An 8,996-nucleotide genomic window follows, 5' to 3' on the forward strand; every position below is an offset into this window, starting at 1 on the left:
AGCCACACTGAAGGGGCCAAAGAGCCGCATGTGGCTCACGAGCCGTGGTTTGCCGAGGCACAATTTGCCAACCACCGGCTAAGGCATCAATTAAGAAACCAAAGGAATAATTCCAGAGAGAAAGATGGAGTAAGAATCAATGAGCTTACCTTTAGAGCTGGGGGAAGCAGTTACAGGATCCATGGCTGTCCTTCAATGGAGAACAATACGTGGGTGGGCAGTCTAGAATATGTATTGTGGTACACTCACCTCAGGAAAGATGTGAAACTGGCAGATGCTCTTAAGACTGTGGTTTGTTCAGTTCAAAGGTTACTTTGAAATGTGGCTTTTTCTTTTCTTTATAAGAGGGGTATGGATTAATTTTTCTTCCATGTCTTACAATTTCTCCTGATCAATATATTTTTAATGTCTAAGGAAGCTGTCATTTGTCACAAGGCCTATCTGAAGTGAGGTAAAGATGTTTAGCACTTGAAGACTGCTTATGCAATGCCTAATGTTGAAAAGAACAACTCAGTGGAAGAAAAATGGGCCTAAGATGCAATTATGACTGTTTATGAGAGTACGATGTTTTTATTACCTTGAGAGAACAACTAGGAAGATAAACTCGTGAAAAATATTGCAGCAATCTGTTTATTATATAATCTTAGTTCACTGAAGTCCTTCAATAGTTCTTTAAATGTTTGTATAGTAAGACATGTTTTCAAACTTGTATACTTATTTCTATTTCTGGTATAAAGTAAATGCTATATAAATATTTGCTATAATTAATGTATATATATGCCTAAGTGACCATTCAACCATTCAACTGGTAGCTATGATGCGCACTGACCACCAGGGGGCAGACACTCAACACACAGGCATGGAAACATGGAACAGACTGATGAATCTCAGAGGAAAGGGGTGAGTGGAGAGGGGGGCAAGAGATTAACTGAGGATCTTATATGTATACTAGAGGCCCAGTGCACGGATTTGTGCACTGGTGGGGTCCCTCGGCCTGGCCTGCAGGGATGGGGGCAAATCCATGCACCAAGTCTCAAACATCCCCTGAGGGGTCCAGGATTGCAAGAGGGCGCAAGTCAGGCTGAGAGACCCAACGAATCTGTGCACCAGGCCTCTAGTACCAACATAATGAGTATCTCAGGATATGAGATGATGCTGAGGTTCATCTAGAGTAACTCTGAAATATAAGGAAGACTATTTCTCTCTGAAGGGAAAATTAATGTCAACCCCCAGTAGGATACAACAGATCATTCCCTAGATATCTGGGAACAGTAGACTTGGTTAGTAATAGCATTCGGTTTAATCAGTGAAATTAACACAGAGGCATACAGAGGTAAAGGAGAGAGATTCAGAATCAGAGATATTGGCAATTCCACCATGAAAAGGCATTTGCCCAGGCATCTCCAGGGCCTAAACAACTAGCCCTCTAGACCTGTCATTTCCCTTTACCCATCAAGCCATCATGTGGTTACTAATGTAAATCCTCGAGTTCTTTGATATCAAGACACACCATAGTAGACAGAAGATATGAACATATACTTATATGCCCCAAAATATAATGATATTCTTATTACATCTAAGTCAGTGAGTTTGTCAACCAAAGTCCCATTGTCCCTGGTTTATACTGAAAGAGTTCAAGGCCAAAACACATTTTGGACTTTGGCAAATGCAATTCAGGAGGGTCTCTCGCCTGACAGCATCCTCATACCTCACCAAGTCCTTGGCCTTTCCATTTAAAAAAGTCTACAACTTGTTCAATAAATCTTGTAGGTATAGCCTAACAATTTCTATGGGAAAGTGTTTATAAAGTTACAAATAACTAATTAAAAAATTAAAAACCCTCTTGTAATAATATTTTAAAACTCAGGAGTTGTCTACATGTATGCTATAATTTTCTAGCTGAATATTCTTATTTCATATTCTAATTTTTATAAAACATGGTAAGCTCTGAATAGCGGCTATGCCAGTGTATTTTTCAAACTATTTCGGTGTCCGTATTTTCTTACTGTGGCTCTCAATCGGCTTGATCTGGCACCACCCCACTGCTCCCCAGGGGCCTTTGGAAATATGGGAGGTGGGGATGGAAAGGAAGGAGCTTATCACCCGCACTAGGAAATGGTACCGGTATCTAGGTCCTGGGGGCAGGCACAGCAAACATGCTGCAACATCAGGAAAAGTCACCCACAGCAAAGAACAACAAAGAACTGTCTTGTCCTAAAGGCCAAGTGTGTTTCTGTTGAGAGACATTGTTCCTAGTCCCTGCTGATGTAAGGATTGATGTGACTTTCTGAGATTATGATTCTAAACAGGAAGACGCTGCAGGTATAACTGCATGTCAAAGGCATTACCAGTTTCACTGACCACTTCCATATCATTGTATGTAACGTCGTGTGTGTATGTGTGTGTGTGTGTGTGTGTGTGTGTGTGTGTAGCTGGCTTTGTGTGAGTTTCTTTATCTTCAACAGGCTCTAACCATAAAAATATTTTCTCTCCTTTTTTAGTGGCTGAAGCCTGATGACATAGTCCTTGGGTCTGTAGGAAATGAAGTTCATTATAGTTAATCTGATCAATCAAAACAGCCAAATCAGATCATTCGCCTTGGCAACAGGGAACTGCAACATTGGAAACAGAGTCACTGTCCTAACTTAGCTTAGCACTGATCATTGTGTTTTTAATTATTCACATAATGTTTCTTTCCACTAGACTTCATCATCCAAAAGGTGACAGTATCGAGGGGACCTCTGAACACCCATGCATCTTCTCACCCAGTTACAAAGCCCAGCACTATATGCACACTTTGCTGATGGAGAAATAGGTTGAGATACAAATAGGGGCGGATCAAATACCAGAGTGGGGCTGACCCTTCACACAAAGGCGTCCATTGCAGGGACTGGCGCAGCTGGGCCTCACAGGCCTGCGCTAGACAAAGACTCTTCAGCGAAAACCCTTTATGAGTCAGGTCTAAACAGTTACACCATCGGTTGGCATTACAGCATTCAGTCTTTTTCAACTCGGTGACCAAAGATCAGTCCCAAGCAGTAAACTTTCTAATTGTTGCAAACACCGTGTAAATGCCTGGCTTGTCCTGCCCCAAGGTTTTCGGGAGATAAAAGTTAATTCAGAAACCAAGTTCTATGGAAATCAATGAAGCCTTTTCAAGAAACATTATTGCGATTTTTTAATCTCTTGCCAAAAAAAAAAAAGAAAAAGTTAAATTTCTGACCAACAATCTCAAAATCAGCAAGACAAAGACAAATAACCCAGCCCCCAAAGGCAACAAAAGACCCATTTACTATCTGACACCCTGGGTGGACTTTGAAGCCACACTTCTCCAACAATCACTGTATTATGCCCATAGAAGAATGCAAACCTGTTAATGTGGGCCTTGTTACATCAATCTGAATTCAAATCAGAATATATCAGGATAGAATGCTGCCCGAACACCAAGTCACTAGGGCTAATCACACACGGAGAAACAAACTCACTCACTCACAAAAAGTCTTCTTTGCAGGAGCAGCCAGTGAAAGCAAGATTAAAACACAGTGGAACGAAATGCTGCCCACATTAGCCTAATTCTATGGTACAAAAGCATCATTTCAAAATGAAAGAAAACTTGATCCACATGACTTTCAGGAACTTAAATGTGATTCGTGATGTCCCTCCTGCCCACAAACTGACAACTCACAAAAGGACATATTCATCTTTACAAACTTTTCTCAAGTTCTTTGTATTTTTAACTTGAAATATTAATGTGATAGAAACAAGCTATAGAGAGTTTTTAAATGTCTACATGTTTAAACATGTTTCTATTTATTTTTCAACTTTATTTTTTACTATTACAGATATCTCCATTCCTCCTGCCCCTTTGCCCACCTCCACCTAGCCCCTGCCCCTCTTCCCCCTGGCTTCACCACACTGTTATATGTGTTATATGTGTGGCTATGGGTTATGCATATATGTTCTTTGGCTAATCTCTTCACCTACTTCATGTTTTTAAACAAAAGCATGGATGCATTTTTAGAAGGACTAAAGCACATAATCATACATTCCAACGTAACTCCCTTATTACCAAAATGCTTCATGTTAAGCCACAGTTCCATTGCATTGAAAGCACTGGTGATCAGAGCCCACTTTTTTTATAAATGGAATTAGACCCAATAAGATATTCAGGATGAAAAGTCACTTAAGGGTATAAGAAAAGTATGATTGTCATTTTATGAACTCTTTTGAAAGCTTCCCTCACAATCATTGTGATTTCTTCTAGACATTCCAGATGTTCTCTCTCTCTCTCTCTCTCTCTCTCTCTCTCTTTCAAAGACACTATCCCTTAAATTTTCAAATTCTGTCTGAGACAATTTTTCAGATTTTATCAAGTTTAAAATATTTGATTAGGGACAAGAAATCCTAGTCAATCTAAATTTCTAAATATAATATTGATACAAATATGAGTAATAAAATTACAGGAGACCATTTCTCTTAAAACTTGGGAAAATAAATTATGATTAAATCGAACAATTCTAAATGTCTATGATTATATGTAAATTCAGCATATATAAAATGTGTAAGACAAATCAATCACATGCCTGCCCATATAGCAAAGCATTCATTCAACTCAGGAGATTTTTATGGATTTCAAAGAATGTATTGCATGTGAATTACTTATATGTCTTAAAAATACAAGAAAAATATTAAATCCAGTTTTTAGAAATGACAACAATCGACTAATAGGAAATGTAAATATCATTTAACAGCCATGTGATTGATTGAAGTATTACTAGTACAAGAGAATGATCATGTCAAGATTGATTAAAACATACTATTTTTAAAATCAATCTTCAAATTCAAATTCTGAGTGCTTGAGCCAAAAGACTTCTAATCCTCTTACAAATTTATAGAATGCAATGAAAAGTTGATTTAGCACCCGAGTTCTAGGGATCAGAAGTACTCATTAGTATGACAGTAAATAATTCTCTTCTACTAATATCAATACAATTTCTTCAATCAACAAATTGTTGCATTTTAGATTGCAATATCTGAAGAACAAGTGTGGAAGCACATTCAATGAATTATAATGAAAAATCAAGACTAAAAATTGAGACAGATTTAATTACATAAGAAGTCAGTTTTCTAATAACAATGATGACTGGTCTCCCATGAACCATAGAAGGTCAGTATAAGATTGATAAATTGAATTTATCCTACCTACACATAACAGAAATCTATTGAAGATGAACAGACATTTTTTTCATTCAAACTCTGGTTTCATGCTACTTACTACTCTATGCTTGCCTTGGCTTTTTGCATGACAGCCTTCCCTGTTTGCTGAACTTGCTCTGTCTTCACACAGAGCCTTAACACAGGACTTCCCTCTATTGGACTCATCCCTCTAACCCTTTCCTAGCACTTCCTCAAGGAAACTTTTTCTGATTTTACCACTAGGTCAGGTTCCCCTATCGCATACTCCCAGAGCACGTTTCTTTCTCAGCACTACTCACGTTTTTGCTAAAGAGTCAATGGAGGAAATAACGCTCAACAGGTGTAAACTGTTAACTGGAAAAGGACTGAATTATATCTAATTCATACACTGTCATGTCCCTGAGATTTAGCACAGTGCTGGCATATAGGGTTAGCTGCATGAATGGAGTGAATGAGGGAAAGAAGAACATGAGCCAAGTACTAAAGTGGCTTTTGGGCTACCTGGACTTAGTAACTTTGAGATCGAGAAGTTTGAAGATTTAATGGTAGCACCCGATGTTATATTTTGTTAAAAAACATACTACATGTATGGCCATAGATATGTACATCATATGATTAATGCTGGACTACTCATTTACGGTCTGAACACTGTTACAAGAAAACTATACTTTCTTACTTTTTCTTTTGGCATGGCTTCTTAACTCAAAGTCCTGGTTTTCCGTCTGTACTTTGCTAAACAATGTTTCTGCATCTTCTTTCAGTTTAAATATTTGCTTATTCCTTCACTGAGCAAACATATAATGAACACGTAGTATATGTTATCCAAATAAATGTAGTGTTTTAAAGATTGCTGTGAGTGTACTGGTCAAGTAGTAAGAATTATTGTTTATAATCTCTAAAAGGAGATATTCTATTCTTAGAATTTTTTTTATCCTTGACTGAGAATAATATGTTCCATTTATTTTGAGAGCGAGAGAGGGGAGAGAGAGAGAGAGAGAGAGAGAGAGAGAGAGAGAGAGAAACATCAATGCAAGAGAAAAACATGGCTCTGTTGCCTCCCATATATGCTTCTACCAGGAATTGAACCTGCAACCCTTTGGTATGAGGGGCAACACTCCAACCAACTTAGCCACCTGGCCAGGGCTATTCTTAGAATTCTTATTCTAAATCAACCAGGGTCAAATTATGTGACTTTGTGTAAGTCAGTAAACTTCTCAGAGGATCAGCTCTGTACATATAAAGATTTGGGTAATATGGGAAGACTTTGAGATCACTTGGGGCTCTAAAATAATATAATTGCCATCCTATATAATAAAAGCCCAATATGCTAAGTGTCCAGTCATCTATTCAACCAATCAAAGCATAATATACTAATGATATGCTTAGGACGCTCAACAGCTTGCTATGACGTGCACTGACCACTGGGGGGCAGACGCTGCAACTGGCAGGTTGGCTTGCTGCTGGGGTCTGGCCGATCAGGACTGAACTAGACAGGCCTGACATGCCCTGGGGCCCTCCCATAGTCCCTCCTCACTAGCCAACCTCCTGCATCCCTCCCTGCCCTGATCATGCACCAATGGGGTCCCACTGCCTCGCCTACGCCCTCTAGCAATCCAAAACCCCTCAGGGGCTATCAGAGAGCCAGTTTCCGCCCGATCCCCACAGGCCAGGCCAAGGGACCTCACTTGGGCCTCTAGTATATTATACAGGCCCTATGTTGAGTGATTTCAAATTCAAAGACTGACAATGTAAGTAGCAGAGCATAAGTGGAGCTCAGTAGATGTTCTTCACTAAAACACTTTCTGCTTACCAGAGAGAAGGGACATTCATAAAACATGACTGTAAAATTGTAGAAACTTTTAATATGTTGTTCCTTCTTTCTTTATGAAAAAGGTAGCTGTAATCAGATATACTGGAATATGCTGCCTAGAAAAAGAACATAGGAAACCAAAACCAACAGAAAGTAATTGAAGAATACTTTCAAGTGCAAGATGAATTCAAAACATTAGGAAGAAACCGTCATGTGTTACCTTGGAGCATTCTTGAAGACTGAAAAAAGTCCATCTATTTTTTAAATGAGGGGGCAGGGTTGGAGGAAAAATGTTCTTGAACAGAAGCATCTTAAATGTTTTATGATATAGTCTCAATGTCTATTTTCACCACACCTGGCGCAGTATGAGAGTATGGGGCAGAGGAAGGGCAGGGCCTCTCATGTGAACACAGATATAGAATGCCAAAGACATAAGGCCATACGTTTTTATGATATGGTCTCAATGCCTATTTTCATCAGTATTTTCCATGAGGTTTCTACACACATATAACAGAGGAACCCAGCTGGACTATTCACTTATTCTTCAAGCACACCTCATGATTCCTTCCTCTACTCCTTTAATGAGCTCTCTCATCCTGAGATGTGCATTTCTCATACTACCTTTCATCAACTCCTGCTGAAGCCTATCCACCCAGTTACCTCCTAAAGCCTTTCATGATGTCCTCCACCCTGAGCTGTGAACCATCCTAGAACTTCACTCCTTCCTAACAGGTCCCACCTGATATCAGAGTTGTTGATTTACTTGTCGTATGCCTTCATTCCCATCCCACCCTTGCCTGGTTTTGTAAAGTCTGACCCTGAGCTCTGTATACTTTTATCTACAGCAGGTAATAGCATCGAACCTTTTCTATACCATGTGCTCAGCCAATGTTTCTTTATTTATAAAGTTGAGTAAATATTATGAGAGACACGGGGGCATCACAATTGTTGATCGGCTCAGCGGCCAAAACCTAGCTCAAGCATCCTTGAGAAGTTTTCCAAAGACCTGTTACAGGGATCTGTAAAGCAATGATGCCTTGTTCTTATTCTCCTCCAAATCCCTCAGAATACACACAGAAAGTGGGGGAAATCCCTTTGAACAGTACTGACTAAGAAGAAGGAGGTATCCTGGGCACTGCCAGAACCTGGGTTTCATGTGAAAGATGAATAGTCTGGATTAAGTATCTTTATTTTTCTAGCACTAAAGTGTAATGATTAAAAAAACATCACGCGCCAAAACCGGTTTGGCTCAGTGGATGGAGCGTCGGCCTGCGGACTGAAAAGTCCCAGGTTAGATTCCGGTCAAGGGCATGTACCTGGGTTGCGGGCACATCCCCAGTAGGAGATGTGCAGGAGGCAGCTGATCGATGTTTCTCTCTCATCGATGTTTCTAACTCTCTATCCCTCTCCCTTCCTCTCTGTAAAAAATCAATAAAATATATTTTTTAAAAAAAAACATCATGTTATAACCTGGAAGAAAGACGGTGCTACTCAGCTATGCCAAACAGTGCCGAAAGCAGAGGGCAGTTTCCAGCGAGAACACTGGATTCCCCTATATAACTGTTCTGAACACACAGACACTGTGCCACACTGCCACACTGTGTCACCAGGTCACCGCCTCTGCCATCTGATTTAGACATGTGCCCCACCTGGCAGGCATCCTGCACAGCTGCTGCAACTTGAACTCCTCAAGGAATTCGAAGTCTTCAGATGGAGAGGGTTTGTTTTTTGTTGGAAGTTTGCGGAATGCCAATTCAAAGGGAGCATTTGAATATTCAAGTGTTCTAATCAAGATATATAAATATTTTATTACTCCACTACTGTACTTTCCGTCTACTTAAAGACATGAGATCACACAGATTTAATCAAGTTCATTGTTTAAAAGGAGGAAAATTAGCATTCAGAGTGCTTCCCATGAGAGCCACAGCGCTGCAAGGTCAGTGTTCAGAGGGAAGTGGGTGACAAGTGCATTGTATTTTAGTCTTTAATT

This window comes from Myotis yumanensis, unplaced genomic scaffold (assembly GCF_028538775.1).
Source record: "Myotis yumanensis isolate MYYU_CA2020_CCGP unplaced genomic scaffold, mMyoYum1.0.hap1 SCAF_9, whole genome shotgun sequence".
Lineage (NCBI taxonomy): Eukaryota > Metazoa > Chordata > Mammalia > Chiroptera > Vespertilionidae > Myotis > Myotis yumanensis.